This window comes from Vulpes lagopus, chromosome 4 (assembly GCF_018345385.1).
Source record: "Vulpes lagopus strain Blue_001 chromosome 4, ASM1834538v1, whole genome shotgun sequence".
Taxonomy (NCBI): Eukaryota; Metazoa; Chordata; class Mammalia; order Carnivora; family Canidae; genus Vulpes; species Vulpes lagopus.
The window spans coordinates 145,102,498-145,123,204 of record NC_054827.1 but is presented as its reverse complement, the minus strand read 5'-3'; the positions used below and the strand labels follow the sequence as shown (position 1 = coordinate 145,123,204).

The window sequence follows — 20,707 nt, the reverse complement described above, 5'->3', positions numbered from 1 at the left end:
GGCGATCCCCAAAGTCCTCTCGACCTAAAATGCCATGATTCTACTGAATCTGTATCTATTAAAATAGAAATTCTGCTTCACCTCCAGTGCCAAGTGCACTGCCCGGTGCCTTGTAGGGATGTGGTAAATGTTTGCTGAGCATGGATAAGAAAAAACGGTGAGATACTTTCTTCCGTAAAAGCACATACACTCTCCCTGAAGGTTTCCTGACCATGGATCCTCGATCCTCATTTTTTGTGTCCAATTCAGACATATGATCAGTGGCAGGGGCTGAGGGTGGCCCCAGAGCAGTTGGTGGGACACAAGCTTGCAGCAAGTGACACTGGGAGGAAGCCTTCCCATCTCTCTGCCCTGGAGGTGCTGGTCCACCTGCACACAGAAACCCAGGTACCAGCAGGGACCTGAGAACAGAAGCGATGCACCCCAGCTCTGGAAAGCATTCCTACGACGGCCTCCCTGCCAAAAATTAGCTTTCCCTCTTGGTTTGGTGCCTCTGATCTTCCTTCCTCAATGATCTTTTTTTTTTTTTTTTTCTGCTTCTCCCCAGCCCCCTACCTTTCTCCATTACTCCCATCTCATCTTTCTTTCCTGCTTGGGGCACATAGACAAGCCTGGGGTGACGGGGGGAAGAACCCCCTTCAAGCTGTAGGAAGAAATATGGGCATAATGATGAAAATTAGTCTTCTTAATTTTTTAAAAGTCAGGCCTCATTGAGGTATAGTTTGCACATAGTAATAGGCACATTCGTTAGGTGTGCAGTTCTAGGATTGTGACACATGTAGACAGGTGTGGTACTACCAGCACGATCCACATAGGGAATATTTTCATCATCCCCCAAAGTTCCTTTATGGATCAGTCTGTGCCCCTGTCCCCCGGCCCTGGCAACCACTGGTCAGGCTTTTGCCTCTGTAGCTTTGTCTTTTTCAGAGTAGGTATTATTTTTGAATGACAAGGCAGCTGTGGGTTTTGTTTCCTTTTTGTTTTTAATCACACCTTCCACTTCCACCTTCCACACCTTCTGCTAAACGTGCCTGGAAAGAAGCTGCTGTTTAAAAATTATGTGTATTCCACACTCTTGATCCAGAGTGGATGTGAGGCAGTAATAGTCACAAGTCACACGGTGAGAAAAATCACCGCAAGGACAGGCGGAGAGCAGACTGGGTCTAGGAGCCTCCTTCCCTTCATTTAAGAAAAATGTGCAAATCTTCAAATAAGTTGCAAGGAGAGGACAATGAGCACCTCTATGCCCTCCACCTAGATTTACAGACTGTTAACTTTTTTGCCATATTTGTGTGCGCTCTCTCTCTCTCTCTCTCTATATATATATATATATGTATCCACCCTTATTATGTTTACGTTTGTCTGTTTCTTTTTGCTGAACCATTTCAGTGACCTGCAGACATCACGACATCAGTCTAGCTGCTTTAGCAAGTATCATAACCATCATATGACTGTCACCCACAGTGAACGTAGCACTGACGGAGCGTCATTATCAATGTGTGATCAGGCCATGATCTCCTTCCTCCAGTTGTCTCAATGATGTCTTTTATAGCCGTTTCAGTTTTTTCTTTTAATTTTATATATATTTTTTAAGAGAGAGAGAGAGAGCATGAGCAGGGGAGAGGGGCAGAGAGGGAGAGAGAGAGAGAGAGAGAGAAAATCCCAAGCAGGCTCCACGCTGAGCTCAGCACAGAGCTGGACTCGGGGTTCGATCTCATGACGCTGAGATCATGACGTGAGCCAAAACCAAGAGACGGATGCTTAACCGACTGAGCTACCCAGGTGCCCCCATATAGCTGTTTCAGTTTCTAAACAGCATTTAAAATCCAGGATCCAGTGAAGGATCCCATGTTGTGTTTTGTGGATCTTCTCTCTTTGGTCTCCTGGATGCTTCCACAGGCCTTCAGCCCCTCTGGGCCTTCCTCTCAGTGTTGCCATGAACCCAAAACTGCTCTAAAAAAATAAAGTCTTAAAGTAAAGAAATAGAAGAATATCCTAAAACTTCACACCCATGTGGATGGCTGCTGTCAAAGAGCAAAATGAGAATTGGCAAGAATGTGGAAACTTGGAATCCTTGTGTACTACCGGTAGGTATGGAAGAGGTTACAGATGCTCTGAAGAATGGTAAGGAAAGTCCTCAACAAATTAAAATAAGAACTACCATATAGGGGCACCTGGGTGGCTCAGGGGTTGAGCATCTGCCTTTGGCTCAGGATGTGATCCTGGGGTCCTGGGATTGAGTCTCTCACATCAGGCTCCTGGCATGGGGCCTGCTTCTCCCTCTGCCTCTCTCTCTGTGTCTCTCATGAATAAATAAGTAAAATCTTAAAAAAAAAAAAAAAAAAGAACTAGATATGATCTGGCAATTCCACTTCTGGGCATATATCCAAAGGAATTGAAAACAAAGATTCAGAGACCTTTGTACACCCATGTTCATCCCAGCATTATTCACCATGACCAAAGGTAGAAGCAACACCTAGGTCCATTGAGAAATAAATGAACAAAAAATTTTTATATATATTATGAAATATTATTTATCCCTAAAAAGGAAGGGAATTCTGACACTTGCTACAACATGGATGAATCTTGGGGACAGTAGGTGAAGTGAATTAAGCCAATCACAGGACAGACACGCTGTGATTCCACCTTTCTAAGGTGCCTAGACCGGTCAAATTCATAGAGGCCGAAAGTTGAATGGTGGTGGTTGCCAGGGGCTGGGGGGAGAGGGGAATGAGGGGTTGCCGTGTAGCAGGCATGGTGTTTCAGCTCTACAAGATGAGGAGTCATGGTGTGGATGGCGGTGATGTTGGCGTAATGTTATCAATGTATTTAATACCATTGAACTCTATGCTTAAAAGTGGCTACCACGGTAAATTTTATGTTATGTGTATTTTACCCTTGTAAATTAAATAATGTCTAAGAGGTAGGACTGGGCTTGTCATTTGAACTTGGCTCATCTTTTGGAAAAGACTATTCCAGAATCTTGAGATTAAATGGCAGTGCAATGTGGGGCAAAGGGGTGTCCTTGTTCTAGCATCTTGTAACCTGGACCCTTGGTGCGTCAAGCTCTGTCAAAGTGGGGCTCTCATCCGTTGGGTCAGACTGTTCTCCCATTTTCTTCATTTCAAGGAGATGCCCCAGGAGATAAGGAGGGGTTCCCTTTGCCTTTTATTCCTTCTGCAAATAGGCTTATAGCACCGCCACTGCTTCAAACTTCCACCTGCAGCACCTTCCATCTGGTGTCACTCCTTACCCTCGGGGGTGATGACAGAGGGGACCTTGCCTTCCTGTGAAGACTCAATGGATTACTGCTGCCACAGGGACAGGGGGTCTGACCCCTTCACTGTTGATCATGGGGCAGAAGTTATGGCGCCGTGGGGCCCATCCAGTACAACTTTCTCGTATCTCATTCAAACTTCAAGGAGCAGGGTCTCCCTATTTTTTTCACAGAAAAAAACAAATCAAGGCAGAATGATTTCTAAACAAAGAGGAAGTCCCAACATGGAAATGTGTTGGCAGCCCATGTTCTTTCCCTTTGCTATAGAATGTGGCCTCTCCCTTCCAGAGGCACATCGAGACCTCAACACACCTTGCCCGAGAACAAAAGACAGCCAGAGTCGTAGGCTGTTCCCCTGGAGGAGGCAAAGTCACTGTGGGTGCGGTCGTGGGAACCCACAGCCCTTGGGGGATTTTTCTGAGAGCTGCCCACACTCCCGGGGCAAGTTCCCTAACCTCTGAAATTGAGAGAATTGTTGGGATCCGTAGTTGGGGATAATAATATTTACCTCCCGTGGCTCTTGTAATGGACAGAGGTACTATACGGAAGCGCTAGGTGGATAGTAGGTATTCAATATTACTAATCAGGCTAATAATAGCACAGCAGCTGCCACTAGCTACGGAGCTATTCTGTGCTAGGTGCCACGCTAAGCACTGCATGCGTGGCCTCCTTTACCATGGCAGTCTCATTCCATAAGCACTGTAAAATAGTTCCATTTTACAGGTGTGAAAACTGAGTCTTGACCCATTAAGATGGCCCAAATCAGGAACACGCACACCACCAAAAGCTGACGAGGATGTGGAGCAACAGGAACTCTCGTTCGCTGCTGGTGGGAATGCAAAACGGCACAGCCACTTTGGGTGACAGCTTGGCAGTTTCTTGTAAAACTAAAGACACTCTCACCATTCCATCCAGCAGTTGTGATCCTTAGTTTGTACTCAAATGAGTTGAAAACCTCTGTCCACACAAAAACTTGTATATGGATGTTGATAGCAGCTTGATTCATAGTTGTCAAAACCCAGAAGCAACCAAGATGTCCTTCAGCAAGTAAATGGATAAATAAGCTGTGGTCTCTCCAGACAGGGGGATATTATGCAGCATTAAAAAGAAATGAGGGGGCCCCTGGGTCCCCAATGGTTGGGCATCTGCCTTAGGCTCAGGGCATGATCTCGGGGTCCTGGGATCGAGCCCCGCATCAGGCTCCCCGCAGTGGAGCGGTGCTTCTCCCTCTGCCTGTGTCTCTGCCTCTCTCTGTGTGTCTGCCATGAATAAATAAATAATATCTTTAAAAAATAAAAGAAAAAGAAATGAGCTATCAAGCCATGAAAAGACATGGAAGAAACTGAAGGGCAGAGTGCTAACCGAAAGAAGTCAATCTCAACAGGCTCCATACTGTATTTCTCCAACCATGTGACATTCTGGAAAAGGCGACACTATGGAGACAGAAAAGGATCCGTGCTCGCCAGAGACGGGATAGAGGGGTCGAGGCAGGGACGAACAGTCAAGCACCGAGAATTACAGGGCTCAAACTATTCTGATGAGTCCATGTCATTATCCACTTGTCAAAGCCCAGAGAATGTACTAACACCAACAATGAATCCTAGGGTAGAAACCATGGCCTTGGTGACGCGGACAACGGGGAGGTTAGGGGTGTGCGGGGGGCGGGGTGGGGAGTGAATGGGAAATCTCCGTGTCTTCCTCTCAGTTTTGTTGTAAAGCTAAAACTGCTCTCAAACAACAACAGTGACAACAACAAAAAAACAGTCTTATGGTCACCTGGTGGTTTAGTCGGGTGGGTGTTTGCCTTTGGCTCAGGTCATGATCCTGGGGTCCCAGGGTCAAGTCCCGCGTCGGATTCCCTGCTCAGTGGGGAGCCTGCTTCTCCCTCTCCCTGTGCCCCTCTCCCTGCTTGTGCTCTCGGTCTCTCTCTCTCTCCACTCACTCCAGTAAATAAATAAATAAATAAATAAATAAATAAATAAATAAATAAATAAAGTCTGGAAAACAAAAACAAAAAACCCCACCCGAGCCTTAAAAGAACGTGTTTCTACTTAGGCCGCATGGGGAGATGGTAGGAAAGCTTGGGATCGGGGCCCGCTGCCTGGCTCTGGCGCCAAGTTCCCAGATTCCTGACTTGCGAGGCCTCGTGCCTTTTCAAGGAAGTGAAGCACAGACATACAGTCTTTTCCTTGGAAGTTGTGCAGAGGGACTGGGCGGAAGCTAGAGATCTCTGTTCCTTCTGGGAACTTGGGGAGGCCACTTGCCTCCTTGGGTCTCAGGATTTCCATCTGCCTGATGCCAAGAACACCCTCACCACCCTGCTTGGCCCGGGGTCAGATTCTGGTCGCCCTGGCCACCTCATCTCTCCCGGGAAGCCCACCTTGGCACCCTTCGTGATGGTCTTTGGAGACAGTGTCAAGTGGCATTTATTGTGGATCTAGAGGGCCCTGGCAGGCTCTGGGCCGGGGGTGGTGACGGGGGAGGAAACAAGATGAGCCCCGGCTTTGAAGAGAGGCTAATATGGGCGGGGGACCTGGACCTGAACCTGCGTGTGACCTTGGGCCCGCCTCGTAACCTGTCTTCACCTTGGTTTCTTTAACTGGTGGAAGGAGCACGGCGCTTCCCCCCCGCAACCCCCCACAGGCCGGGGGCCTGTGAGCCTGTGTACGCAGCAGCACTTTAAGACTGGAATACGTGGTAGAGATACAAGCTGTTCTCAATCATGGACACGCTCCTTTTGGTGGAATGCAGAAAAACTCAACCAGGTCTGCCCTGACCAAGTTTGCAGAGCCACATAGGAACTTTCAAATCCTTTTCGACTCTGATTCACAAAGCGCCCGTTCATGGTGGTTGAATAGCAGCACCTCGGTCATCCTCCGTGAGGTCTGCGAGGCAGGACGGTGGCACCAATGGCTAATCCTGGCCGTGATAACAGGTAAAAAGCGTATTTCTCAGTTACAACAGATTTCCTAGGATTGCATCCAGAGACCAGTTCATTCCATCAACGTCACTGAGCAGCCACCAGGCTGTGGGAGGCGGTAAATCCAACACAGGCCTGCACGGTGGCTTTCTCTTTGTGGGGCTAGTATCCCTGTTTCGAACCTCATTCATAAGATGGGAATCCAAAACGTGATCGATACTTTTACCAAAGCCGTGGGACAGCAGCAAGCAGCCTACACTTGAGCTGGAAGGTCTTGACGCAGGGCTGGGACGAGGGTGTTGAGAGGAAAGCACATGGACAAGAGCAGGGAGGTGCTCATTCTCAGGGATCCCCCCCCCCCCGTCACCCTCGTCCCAGCCCTGTCATCCCGCCTCCCCTGGGTCTGGCAGTCTGTGGTTCGGTGCATAAAAATGAGGTCTGTGGTCTTGCAAGTCACCACCCGGGAAAGCTTCCTTTTCAAACAGTGCGTCCATTCTTCTCAAGCAGGGACTCTTCCTCCAGAATTATCTTCAGAGCCTGCAGTGCATTTTAGATGCCGGGACCCCCGTGAAGATGGCAAAGCTTAGTCTTCTGAAGGTGAATTTGATGTTTGGCCATAGACACAAATCACCTGTGGTCGAATCTGGAGACCAGTCCAGAGCAGGCAAGTCACCGGATGCTATGTCGGGGTCAAAAGCAGGTCTCTAGGAGAGTCTTGTAAATTGGTGTTGAAGGTCGTCTTCACGGAGGAGTTGGAGAAGGTGGTTGAGCTCTTGCAACCGGTTCCGTATCGAAACATGCCTCTGAGGGTAACTACTCTGAAGCCAACACTCATCCTCGAAAATGTTGTAGTGTTTACCCTGAAAGCCACCCCCAGTACTCTCGGAGTCAAACTTTGTGTTATTCATTAGAGCAAACAGAAACCATTTAACTTATCTCCGGCCTTTTTTTTCCTTAAAGGTCAGAAGTCTGGAGACATTACATAAGAATGACATATTACAAAACTGTAGATGTAGGTATTTGTTTTAAAATTCATGGAGTAACCCTCAAGAGAAGTTGAACGGAACTGAAACATCTCAATTTTTAACTTCCGGAACATGTCAATTTCTCTCTAGGTCCGATACAACGTCTAGTGTTCTGGAAATCCGAGGTAAAGAGTCGTTCCCGGCGGGTCATCGGAGTCCAAGCATTCGCTGAAGTACTCTGGAGGGGTTAGAGATGGAGGGGAGGGGCCCTTGGGATCGTTCTACTGCTGATCTCAACAATCTGGGCTGGCAGAGAGGGGAAGGAAGAACCGGAGAGCCTCCCTGCCTACCTTCTAACGGGTAAGATAGTTCCGAGAACTCAGACTCACTGACTTCGAGTGTGGTCACGCAGCGTGGGCCCACGGTGGAAAAACAGAACTCATGAGTTTCCTTCCTCAAGAACCCCATATCCCCCCCAAATTTGTGCTGGGCTCCTCCTCCCTCCAGAGTTCCACTCGCCCCTTTACCGTCCTTGCCCCACAGCTCCTACCGCTGGTGAGAACCTTGTGGCCCCAGATGTCAATCACTAGACTTCGGTGGCAGCCTGTTCGGGTCCAAGTCCCTCCGGCCACTTCCCGGTGGCACGGCCTCCAGGTAGACGTGGCCTCCGGCTGTGTGTCCCTGCCACTCAAGTTTCCAGGAAACCATTGGGTTCAAGTCTTCAAAGAACTGCAAGCTGTTCAACCCTCCTATTAGTCCGTAAATTGGAGCCTCGGGCACACATTTATACTCCCTGATAATTAATTATTTGATAGCAGAGTATTGCTAATTGTTTTATGGTTTCGCAACGATGTGTGGTGCCTTAGAATTGGTTCGAAGCCAGAATCAAAAAATCATGTGCCTTCCAGGTATTTTGAGAAAAGGAATGATGTTGGAATAAAGGGAGTGAGAGGGGGAAAGTCCAAAGGTTTATGCTTGGAGGGGAAAGAGGAAGAGAACGAATACCCTTTGAGCACCTACTATGGGCTGGGCACTGGCGAGTGACTTTCTACCTTGTTCTTTTTGATCCACCGCTGCTAGAAGGTAGGGCTATTAGCTCGGCGGAGACTCGGAGAGGCTAATAGGTGTTGCACAAAGTCACTTTGTTGCACAAAGTCACAGAGCTAGTGAGAGGCAGAGCTGGGGTTTCACCCCAGAGTCCAGCTGAGCCTGGGAAGTGCGGAGAGGGGGGAGGCGGGACCCGTAGGTGGTGGAGCTGGGCAGAAAGCAGAGGGGGAGCTTGCGCGGAGGTAAGCGTGTCTTGGGGGACAGGATGCTTGAGAGAGGAACCAACGGAAAGGGGTGGAGAACGAAGGGCAGTGAAGGCAAAGCGAGGCCTCCTTCCCGCGTGATCTCGTTCAACGGGTGTCTGCAATCTCAGCTGCTCCACCTGTCCAGAACCTTCGCTGCACAAGGCAAAGGGTGGGCGGTGGAGGGGTGGGGGCATGGGGAGGGATGGGGGCAGCGGGAGTGAGGCGCTATCTAACACGTGGGTGAGCATCAAACCCACGCGCAAGGGGTGCTCACGGGCCCCCGGCGGTGCTGCCCGAGGGCTGCGCAGAGGAAATGAAATAGTGTAGTTCCCGACCTCTGACCCTTGCCCCCTAGTAGCAAGCTGGGTGATGGAGGGCCGGTTACTTTACCTCTCTGGGCCTCAGTTTCCTCGCCTGTATAAGGGGATCATAAAAATAGCACCCACCTGGCACATGGGAACGTTCCTTTGGGGGGCGGGAGCTGAATGCTGCGGCTTAGAGCCGAGGGTGGCTCCTGGGCTGTTTTCCCCACGCGAACCTACAGTAGAACTCCAGACTCTTACAATACAGACATGGCCCCTTCAGCCCTAGTACCTCACCGGGAAGGAGGGGGATGCATGCGTGCACGTGTGTGTGTGTGTGTGCGCGTGTAGACACGAGTGCACGGTGCCGGCTGTCTCTACAGCAGAGCAGAGTAGGAAGCTGCAGCCTCTTCCCCACGATGTGCCTGCACCCCCCAGATCCAGGTCTTGTGTCTCCCCATCCTGGGCTGGCGAGATGTTGCAATCAGTCCCCAGACACAGCTCAGGGTGGTGGTGGGAGGGAGACCCTTAGGGAAATGTGCCGTTACCCTCTTCTGGGCGACTCCGTGTCCCCGGCCCCTCGAGGGAGCCAGGCCCCGGTGTGTTCTCTCCTGTGCCCAGCAGATACATGGCCACAGCCCCCGTTCTCTGCTGTGGGGCTGGTGGACGGGGACCCTGCGAGTGGGGCGCGTCGATGTTTGCTCTGCTTTTCTGGCCAAAAGATTCTCCGGGCCCAGGAAGGAAATTAAGGCAGCTCTGAGGTGGACCAAGACTGAACCCCAGGCTTCCGCGAGAACCAGGACTCTATGGGTGAGAAGGAACTTAGGGGTGTGTCTGATCCGGTCTCCCACGGGGCATCCCTGGGGGTGACCCTCGATTATGTTTTACCTTAATCTGCTTGTTCCAGGGACTGGGGTTTGGCCTGGCCTTTGCGAGTGTGGCTTCCTCTGCCTTCTGCCTCTGGCTTGGGTGACCTCAACCCTTCCCTCAAGCCTTGGCTTAGTCGCCACTTTCTCCAGGAAGCCCTCCGTGATTTCCTCCAGAAGGGATGTTGCTTCCCCTGCTCTGTGGTTCCCTCTACCCGCAATCATCCTCTGTTACGCCACACAACCCCAGAGCGTGCTTTGGTTTATTCCATCGTCTATTTCTCCATCTGGGTGGTAGCCCTGGAGGACAGAGGCTGAGTCCGTCTTATTCAGCCCGTAGCCCTAGGGCCTGGAGTGGTTGGCTCGCAGCAGGTGCTTGCTCAGTGAATGTTTGTTGACCCAAATGAGAAGCTGGGGCAGGTGGATTCTCTGGGCTGGAAGCGACAGAGGTGACCTAGAATCATGTAGAACTTTACGGGGGGCAGGGGGAGACAGACAAAAGGAGAGGCCCCCTGGGTACCCTGCTTCCACCCCCTTTATTTGATTTTTTTTTTTTTATGTTTGTTTTTTAAACAGACAGAAGTTCGAGAGCAATAGGCCATTTAAATAGTCTCATATTTGGGGTTCCCACGCCTTGGTCATTGCGGATCAGCCTTATCAGGGGTTGAGTTGAGCACATTTGGCTGCAGAGACCTCCTACTCCTCCCCCCCGCCCCCAACCACCACCCCAAAAAAACCCCAAACAAAGCAGGAACTGGTCTCAGGTCTACACGTGCAGTCATGATGGAGACAGAATTTCCTGGAAAGTTGGGAACTGGGGCTGCAGTGGGGCCCAGGCTCCGTAAGAATAGATGCGTCAGGCGTCTGTATCCAAGACGGTGCCAGGGACCTCTTACATGCAGAGATCCGTGGATCTTCGCTTTAGAGCTGCGCCGTCGATGCGATGGGGCCCGTCCCCTCTGTCTCCTTGCGTCTGACCGGGCCTATGCTCTCCCAGGAGGGGCGGGCATCATGTCATGCCAGGCATAGACATGGGCTTTGGGTCGGCCAGAAGACTGACTGTCCCCGGGGTTAGGATCCATTCCGGGCCCAGTGAGTTGTAGTTTGTTGAGGGGGAACGCGGAAGGAAGCGGGACCATAAGGTACAAAATGTGGTCCCCATGCCAGCCTGAGCTGGAGGTGGATGGGCCCAGGGAACATACCCCGTATGATCCGTTACACCCAACTATGACCCTTCTCCCCACCCAGAGCTCCTCTCTGAGGCTAACGCTACAATACAAATTTTCCATACCTAGTCCTCAATCCTACACCATAAATATCAGAAAGTAGTATTTATTGCCTTCCTACAGACCGGGTGTCAAGACAAAAAAGAAATAATAATTCTAAATCTCACACAAGGGCTTTGGAGATCAATGAGGTAATTTATATGAAATAGTTTGGGCTCCCAGGGAAACAAGGTGTGGCATAAATTTAGACTTTTTCACTGGATGCCTCCCCCGTCACCACCCCCCGTGCCAATAACTCACCCCAGTGCATGCAAAACTCACTTGGCCATACAGTCTGTGCAGGCTGCTCTCTGAGTCCAGAATGGAATATTCTGGCCCGGTGCGGACTTGCTCTAACCGCCGTGCAGACACCTGTCTCAAATCTTTTTCCTTACAGGGCAGGACGGACATAAACGACAGGCGCTGTGCTCGGGATCTGGGACACGACGGCCCGTCTGAATGACGCCTGTGGATCGCACCATCAAACTCCTAGTGGCTGCAAACTCAACTTTGGACGCCAAGGCCCGGCGTTTCTTGTGAATCCAAACAACCAAGTTTCTTGAAGGAGCGTGAAAGCACCCTGGTGCCATCACTGCAAGGCCGCGACACGGGCCTTGAGACCCGTGCTCTATCACGGGTCCATCTTTGGAAAAGGGATGACCCTTTATTGAGCACCCCCTTTCTGCAGGGAGCTAAACCTTTCCAAAAGAGTTGCTTGGGCCCGGGCCCTCCTACCCTCCTCTTTTGAGCCCGTGTCACTCGGGCTTTTGCCCCCATGGCCCCAGGAGAACTGCTCTGGCTGAGGCCGCCGTGACCCGGCCATCCTCACAGCCAGGGGCTGATTCTCTTCCTTCGTGGGAGTCCCCTTGTCAGCAGCATTTGATACCATCAGGTCGCTCTTTCTTGCAACAGGAGGGACCTCTTGGCTTCCAGAACGCCGTGTCTTCAGCTCTGCCTCCCCGCTGCAGGTCTCCTTACGGCACCTTCTGGCTTGACCAGAGTTTGGCAAACCAGAACCCGCAGGCCGGATCCGGCTTGCCCATCCTCCTCTCTCTTTCAAATAAATAAAACATTTTAAAAAGAGATTTTATTATTTATTTTAGGGATGAAGGGGAGGAGCAGAGGGAGAGGGCCAGGCAGGCTCCGGGGTAGGCCCAGACCCTGAGACCACGACCTGAACTGAACTGAACAGTCAGACGATCAACCGACAGAGCCACCCAGGTGCCCCTTTGCCACCTATTTTTGTAAATAAAGATTTATTGGAGCTCAACCGTGGCCATTCGTTTCCGTATCACCTCTGGCCACCACGGTGGCAGAGTCAAGTGGTAGCAACAGAGACCAGATAAAGCTGAAAATACTTCTTATGTGGCCCTTTATGGAAAAAGCTCGCCAAGCCCTGGCGTAGACTCCGTGGGGACCCTGGCTTTCCTATGCCTCCCCCACCACCCCTAGTCCTCTTTGCCTTCTCTGGGGTCCTTGAACTCTTCTCTGTCTGCACTTAGACCCTGGCTGAGCATCACCCAACCCACCGGCAGGTATACCCAGCCGTCGACTCCGCGCCTCCACTTGCTTGCCCAATGGCCTTCTCAAACTTCAGTGTGCCCTAAGCTGCCTGCTTCTCTGCAGACCTGCCCCTGGGGCAGTTTCCCTCCTTTCAGTCAGTGGCAACCCGGGGTCTCCAGCCCCGTGCGCAGCCCAAGTACCTGAAACACCCATCGTCTCTTCCCAGCAGTATCTCCGTGGCCTCCGACTGGCGTCTCTCTCGGCTCTTGTCCCTTCCAGCTTCTTTTCCTTGCACTGGGCAAGGGGATCCTTTCTACACTGAAGCCAAATGTACCCTTTGGCTGCCTTCCTAGTCCCCCCAGGGTAACATCTAACTCTTCTCTCCCGCCTCCTCCCGCTGGAGCCCCGGTCTGACTTTATCTCCTTCGTCACCCCGCCCGGCTCACCGTGCTCCAGCTGCGGCGCTCTCCTTGCTGCGGGACGGCGACGAGCAGGCTCCTGCCCCAGGATCTCTGTCCGGCTGTTCCTTCGTCGGCACCCTCCTCCCCCAGATCTGTGCATGACTCCCTGCCTCGTGTCTCCTCATCATGAACCTCTCCTGATGCCCCTTAAATCAAAGAGCCGTCGTGCCCCGCCTGCTTCCTGCCCCCACCCAGGTGTACCCCGTGTTTACATGTTTGTCGCTCGTGTGGCCCCTCTCGGCTGTAAGCCCTACAAAGGCAGACTGTTGTCCTGTTTGCAGTCCTATTGCCTGGAGTAGGGCTTGGCGTGTGATAGGCACTCGATGATTAAAACGTCTGTTATGTCTTACAGGTCTGGGGACCCTATTTTAGAGCCCAGCGTGATGGGCCTCCAGGATATTAAGGCCCCTGCACAAGGCCAAGGAGGGTGGCGGTAGGGCAGCGCTGGAGCTGGTACCCGGAGCCGCCTGATGGCAGCATCAGCGCTCGCTGGGCAAGTACGCGCTGGTCTATGAAGTGGCTCTGGAGCTTGTTTTGTGGAAAGACCCCTGTGCCGGGGCCTAAAGGACTCCGGGGCCCATTGATAACTCCTGTGAGCCTTTGTCTTCCTTATCGTATTTCTGTTGGGGGTTCTGATCACCCAGGGCTTGGGGTGTGGATGTGTGAGTCCCCTAAGTTGGCCCCAACGTAGGATTCCCGTTGGTTTGCACCATCAGGAGACGTTCCCTCTCCTTATGAACCGACACCATCAGTATGTTGGGTTGGGCTTTAGCAGTCTTTTGTGGATGACCAAATGCCTGGAATTTTAAGGTAGTTGTTGGTTTTTTTTGTTGTTGTTGTTTTGTGTTTTTTTTGTCTGCCTGCCTTCCATCCTTCCTTCCTTCCTCCCTCCCTTTCCCTCTCCCCAGCTTCTAAACTCTGGTTTCCAGAACTCACCATGCAGTGCTTTCTCCCCCTTCCTGCGTGATCCTGTGACCGTCTCCCTCAACATGGCCTGAGCAGAGGTGTCTGGGCTCCTGCGCCATGAGGGAGGGGCTGCAGGGGGTGCTGCGGGCTGCAGGCCATAAGGAGAGCCTTGGGTCCCGTCCCGTGGCTGACTGTTGCATCCCCTGCAGAAAGTTCGGCCCTGCTTCTTTCAGTCCTCGCCACTGTCAAGTCCTTCCTTTCCCGTCACTCGAGTCATCTGTCCCCCCTTGTGGTTCTGGTGCATTGCCAGCATCTTCTGTCCCTTACACCTGCCCCACTCGGGAGGCAGCGTGTGGAACCCCGGGGGCAGTGGCCTGGGAAGATTTATCACATCCCTGCCCTTGTGCACTTGCACACACACACACGCACACATGCACACACTCCGCTGGCCACACGCGGACCTGGTGGCCCTTGAACAAACAGGCCGTCATTGTCAAACTTTGCTCTGGGAGTTTCCCTTTAATCCCCGCCGGCCTTGCCACCTCCACCTTCTCCCGGCCCCAGCAAGGTTTGGTTTGATTTTTAATCTGATTGCAAAGTGTTTGACCTCTTGAGAGATTTGGAGATCACAGGGGTCATGTGAGAAAGGAGGCTGCCCGCCAGAGGTCCCACCCCCACCCCACCCCGCTGCCCAGCTCCCCGTCTCCGTCCCTCCTCCTCATGGCTCCTCTTCATTTCAGCCACACCAGGGATGATCCAGGGGGTAGTCCTTTGTCATCCCGCCCTTGGAGTTTTCTAGACTCTCTCTTTTCTCCTTCTCCCCTGCCCTGGCAACTTTCTCCCTTTGACCGTTTGGCCGGCGGCTCAGCGGCCCGCAGAGGCCCCAGCAGGAGTCCCGGCCGCCGGCCGCCCGCACCTGCCGTGGCCCCGGGCGAGCCACCCTCCAACACCCGTGGGGGCAGATGGAGCCGAGCAGCCACAGCCCCGCCCCCCCCCAGGGCTGCGGGACCGAACAGGGCTGCGCACTGCCCCGAGGCCCCGGGCACTGTCCCTGCTGCTGGTGTGGTTGATTCTCTTGTTTGTGAAACAATTGAACTTTCCTCCAGAAGATTAGCGGGTAGAGAGAAAGCCTGGAAGCCTGAGCGGCCTCCGGGAGAACAAGCTGGAAGCTTGAGCAGAACCAAAGCCGGTGCCTGTGGGTCGGGCCGTGGCGGGGCCCAGGCTGGGGGCGTTTATTGACTCCGTATTATTATGACAAGGCGCTTCATGCATCACATGACTGTCGTTCGTGGTCACATGGCTTCCTTTCCTTCATGCCCGGAGACCAGAACCTGCAATTGTCTTTTGGTCAATGACTCAGTGGAGACATCCTGTCCCTTCCCGGGCTGTCAGTTTGGAGCGTCCAGGGAGCCTGGGAATCCCGGTCTCCGGGATGTATCACTGGACACGTGGGACGGGCCACTCACCTGGGCTGAGCGTGCTACCACCCCCTGATGTTGTGTGGTCTTCTCCGCAAGCCCGGGAGGTGTTTCTGTGACTGTCACCGTGTATAAATGGGGGTGCGAGGCTCAGGAATTTGCCTGAGGCCACGCAGCTTGCCACGGGCCTGCATCAAGCAAGCCGCAGACGGATCCAACAGCAAAGCGGGGCCCTTGCTCCTGCCGTCCCACTACACCTACTCCTTCCTCAGGACGCCCCCGGCTCCACCTGTATCGTGTTGGATGAAAGCACATCCTGCTTTCCTCTTATACCCACGACAGGTTGCTGAATGAAGACGCCCCTTTGCATTTTCACCTTTTACAACACACCTCCCTACAGAGCCCCTCCTAACTGACACTCTCTACACTGTCTGTGAAGTTACCTTTTCACCAGACTCACTTCACATTCCTTGTTCTGTCAGGGTCACGATACCCCCCTGGTGAGGAGGAGAACCACGATGTGGCTGCCCGAAACCCCCCCTTGAGTGCATGTCTGTCCCCAGCACCCACCTAGGGGTCCCCATCCAGAATCAGTTCATGAAAATATATGTGTGCGGCGTGAGGTAGGGGTGCCACGTGTAGAAGAGGGGCCAGCAGGTGTTGGCGACCCAGCTGCTTCAATATTTCTCAGGAGGGGATCTTAGAATAACGTAAAATCGATGCCTATGTTCTACAGACGGGAAAAGGGTAGTCATGGTTGGATGGGGAAGAAGGCCTTGCACCCGACAACAGGGAGAAGAGAGGAAGGATCACCTGCAGGAGAAGAAGATGTGGAGGCAGGACCCAAACCCAGGACAGGCTGATGCAGCTGAATAGCCCAGGTCTCAGGAGCCTCACGGGGCCTGAGTGCCCGTCCACAGCAGGCCGAGTTTTGCAAAGTGAGGTGGGCTTGAGCCCTGCCTGGGAAAGCTCACTGCTCTGGGGCCAGGGTTCTAGGAGAGGGGGGCTCAGCCCCGGGTCTGGGGCAGGAGGTACAGGGAGACATTCAGATGAGCTAACCCGTCCTATCCCCACCCCGCACAGGGCTCGAGCATAAGGGCTCTATCTTGGAATCCACTGGGCTGCATGTTAAATTCAGATTCCTGGGCCTCTTCTCTTGAGGTTGAGATTTAATATTCTGGGGACCAAGACATTCCCATGAAAAAAATTTTTTAAAAGATTTATTTATTTTTAAGTTGAGAGAGAGGGAGAGGGAGAAGCAGACTCCCTGCTGAGTGGACAGCCAGACTCGGGGCTCGGTCCCAGGACCCAGGGATCATGACCTGAGCTGAAGGCAGACGCCCAGCTGGCTGAGCCACCCAGGGGCCCTGATACCTGCGTTTTAATGAGAGCCCCCCGAGGCTCTGAAGCGGAGATGCGTAGGACACAGTGGAAGGAACACTGACTTGGATGGATGGACAGAGAGCTCAGGAAAACCTCAGACCTGCTCCTGGCTACCAGGGCCCCGAGAGCCTGCCGGCCATCAGCCCCACCGCTGGCTGTGATTGGGGCCTCTTGCACCTACTGTTTGGGGGGGACAGACAAGTTCACCCTTGGAGCTGGCCACTCGCCTGGATGCACAGAGCCAGGTAGAGGATGCCAGAGTGTCGGAAAGGGGCCGCCCCCCACTTCTAGGCCTGGGCGCTGCCGCAGGAAGCCCTGGACTTGGGGGGTTCAAGATGGGGGCTCTAGCTGAGTCTTCCACTGACCTCCCCAAGCCTTAGTGCCCTTATCTGTAAAATGGGCCAACGTGCATTTTTAGTTCTGAGGGTCACTGAGCAGATGTTCTCAAGACATGTATGCGGAGGTGTCCAGCACGGCACGTGGCAAGGCCAGGAAGCGGCCATCACGGCTCCCAGGGACCACAGACATTTCAGATCCCTCACCCAGTGCCAGGCACAGCCCCTGGCACTGCACAAGTACAAACTCGTGTAACCTCGCAGCAGCCGCACGAGGCGGCTACTGTTATCCTCGTTCACTCCCCCAGGAAAGAGCACAGAGACGTGAAACAACTTGCCCAAGATCCCACAGCTTGGACCCAGGCCATCTGTCCCTAAAGTTGGGGTTGCTTAATGGTTGGTGTGCTGTGGTGCCACTGGGCAGAGGCCTCTTCATTTACGTTCTCCCCCAGCCCCTCAACTGTGTTTTTGAAGCATTTGTGAGCCACCGACCCTTCGCTCCAAGTGACACCTTGTAAGGAAATGCCTCACAAAAATAGATACCCATGGAGCAACTTGGGTGGAAAGGGGGTGCTGTGGACCACAGCCTAGCCTCCCCCACCCCACTTCCCAGAGGAGCCCCACAGGGCGCTGGTTGAAACTAGAATAGCAACATCACCGAGTGATAACTAATTGGAGCTTAAAGCGCTCTTGGAATTTGGGATAGAAACACGTGATTTGTTCCTGACCTCAAGGCGGGGACCTTATCTACCCAGCCCGGCAATGACTACACCTACACGCAAACACACGCTCCCACACACTACACACACACGGGCCCCATCCTCTGCTCCCCCCCAAATCCTGTATTGCGTGGGAATCCGGTTGTGTTGGGGGAGGGTAGGCGGGAGCCCCCAGCCTCGTGGGGTATCCCCCCCACACAGAGTGGCCCTGCCCTTGAGCCAGACCCCTCAGCACCTTGCTGCACCGCAAGCCTCTTCCTCCCAGGACCTCCGTGAACGAGCGGCCTCGTTAAAGCCCATTTCACAGATGCAGAAAGTCTCCACCCTGGTGGCCTTTCATGGGCGGATCACAGGGGCCTTTCACGGGCTGTGACACTCAGCAGTGGCGCTGGCGGAGGACCTGGCCTTGGCCCTCAGCAGCCCTGGGAAGGGGCGGTGGTGGAGGAGACTCAGGATGAGGAGATGAGAAGTGCAAAGCCCGCTTCCCGGTGGAGGAGCCTGGCTGGCTGAGGACGCCCAGCGAGTCCATCAGTAATCGGACCTTGGGGCACCTGGCGGGGGGAGGGGGGTGGATTTAGGGATGGAGAAGAAGCCTGTGGAAGTACTTGTAGTAATACTCACGACAGCTACAAACTTGAGTGGGTGCTCCCTGCATGATGAACCCAGTTCCTACACCGCCACAAATCACAGGCCTTGTCTAGCTGTCTTTCTGGGTGAGAATTGGAGGCAAAATTTTTTTAGTATTTTATTTATTTATTTTTTCATGAGAGACACAGAGAGAGAGAGAGAGGCCGAGACACAGGCAGAGGGAGAAGCAGCTCCCTGCAGGGAGCCCGATGTGGGACTTGATCCCAGGACCCCGGGGTCACACCCTGGGCCAAAGGCAGACACTTAACCAGTGAGCCACCCAGGTGTCCCTGCAGGCAAATTTTTAGGCATTTCTCAGTTCACTGCTGCTTGGAAGATGTTGGAAATGTCTCAGCCAATGACATAGGGTGTTTCGAGATCATGGGTCTTTTTTTTTTTTTTAAAGATTTATTTCTTTATTCACAAGAGACACAGGCAGAGGGAGAAGCAGGATCCCTGCAGGGAGCCCAATGCAGGACTCGATCCCAGGACCCCAGGATCATGCCCTGAGCCGAAGGGAGACGCTCAACCACTGAGCCACCCAGGTGCCCCCGAGATGATGGGTCTTAGAGCCGTGTGTGTGAGATGAATTGCAAGGGAGTTCTGGCATGGGGTCAGGGGCCATTGCCCCATGCGTCTTTGGGCCTGATATGACCTATTTCAGGACATGGCCCTGGAAAGGAACACACTGTAGAGGCATCGGAAAGCTACACGGCAGTAGGATAGAGACTCTGAATCAAGTGGCCCAGAGTGGGGTCGGATGTGGCCTCCAGCGTGACCCTAGAGGAAAGCCGAAGCTGAGAATCACTGTTCTAAACGCTTGGCCCTGGAGGTGTGATCCCCACCCCACCCCCAGCCCTGGTGTCCCCTGGAAACTTGCTGGAAATGCAGATTCTCAGGCCCCTGCCCCCTCTAGACCCACCAAATCCACATTCATATCCTAAGTGCTTCTCAGACTTGAGTGTGCCTAGACACTGGGGGAGGGGCTTGTTCAAATGTAGTTTCTGATTGGGATTCGGATCCGCTCAGTGCTAAACCTGAGAGGTGCTCCTGAGCCCAGGAGGTGGTCAGCATGATAACTGACTTTCCCGCAGCGTCTGGAGCTCACCAGGCCTTCACGCAGACTCTTATCCTCTTATCCTCATGCTGCCCTGCAAAGCTGGTGGGCTGGCACTATTTACCCCACTGGGGGGGAGGGGTTCTGTTTTGCAAACGGAAGGCTGAGGCTTAGAGCCCTAACGCCACCTCTTCTTGCTCATGGCTCTCCAGCTCACATGCGACCCAGATGGGACTTGGAGCTGCAATTCTTGTGGCATCGGCTACCGCACCCCATCACCCGGGGTCTCAAGCCTCCTGTGACTGCTTGCTAGTTGAATGACAGGTTAGCGCACTCCGTGAAGGGAGAAAATGATTCACGTGTGACTTGTGTGAGGGGAAGAAAAGAGTCACAGGTCACTGGTTCTCAACCTTGGTTATATGATGGAATCTTCTACGGGAGCTTTAAAAAATACCCAAGCCTGTGTCCCAGCCCCGGCGATTCTGATTTAACTGATCTGGTTGTGGCCTGTGCTTTGCGATGTATTTAGAGTCACCCCAGTGATTCTAATGTGCAGCTGAGGCTGGACTTTCTTTTTTTTCTTTTTCTTTTTAAAGATTTGTTTATTTATTTGAGAGAGAGAGAGAGAGAGCATAAGTGGGAAGGGCAGAGGGAGAGGGAATTACAAGCAGACTCTGAGCTGAGTGCCAAGCCCAACATGGGGCTCGATCTCACAACCCTGAGATCACGACCTGAACCAAAACCAAGATTCAGATGCTTAACTGACTGAGCCAGCCAGGTGCCCCTGGAAACCTCCTTCTGTCTCCCATACCTCCTGACACAGTCCTGTACTCTGTGCGGACACAGCCTCTGACTGCAAGATCCTTCTTGTAGATTTTGGATGGATTCCATAGGAATCCATCCATTGTCCCTGAGCCTAGCAGGGGGGGCTTCCTGCGGGGACAAACATGCTCTTCCAGGATCCCAACCCACAACCTTATTCCAGGTTGCCAGATTTAGGAAATAAAAATACAGGGCACCCAGTGAATGCTGAGTTCCAGAAAAAACAATGAGTCAATGTTTTAGCCTAAGTACATCCCACGTAATATGTGGGGCATATTTATACTACCAATTCCTGTATTATTTATCTGAAATTCAAATTTAACTGGGTGTCCTATATCTTAGCTGGTAACCCCGAATCTCATTCCTAGCAACCAGGCCTTCCGAAATGAGAGTATCTGAGGTGAGGATGTCTGGGGCTGGCTTGGGGTGTTCAGTTTTGTCAGATGACGGCTGCTCAGAGGATTGGTTTTCAGGTTCCTTTATTAAAACTTCCCCAGATGGACAGACACAACACCCTTCTTGTCTTCTTGGCCGCCGAGTTGGTTTTCCATGAATATGTTTCACGTGAATGAGCAAACCGGTTTCTCCT

General features: G+C 52.8%; 1 long non-coding RNA gene across 2 annotated transcripts; it reads left to right on the top strand.

Annotated features, from left to right (window-relative positions):
• The first annotated feature begins 8,340 nt into the window (after nt 1–8,340).
• Nucleotides 8,341–12,150, top strand: LOC121489655. 2 transcript variants are annotated; one of them, XR_005987384.1, is made up of 3 exons: nt 8,341–8,623; nt 9,381–9,566; nt 11,285–12,150. It is a non-coding gene; the product is annotated as an uncharacterized LOC121489655 (long non-coding RNA). The 2 variants fall into 2 exon arrangements; XR_005987385.1 differs by having other exon boundaries at nt 9,378–9,566.
• The last annotated feature ends 8,557 nt before the right edge of the window (nt 12,151–20,707 follow it).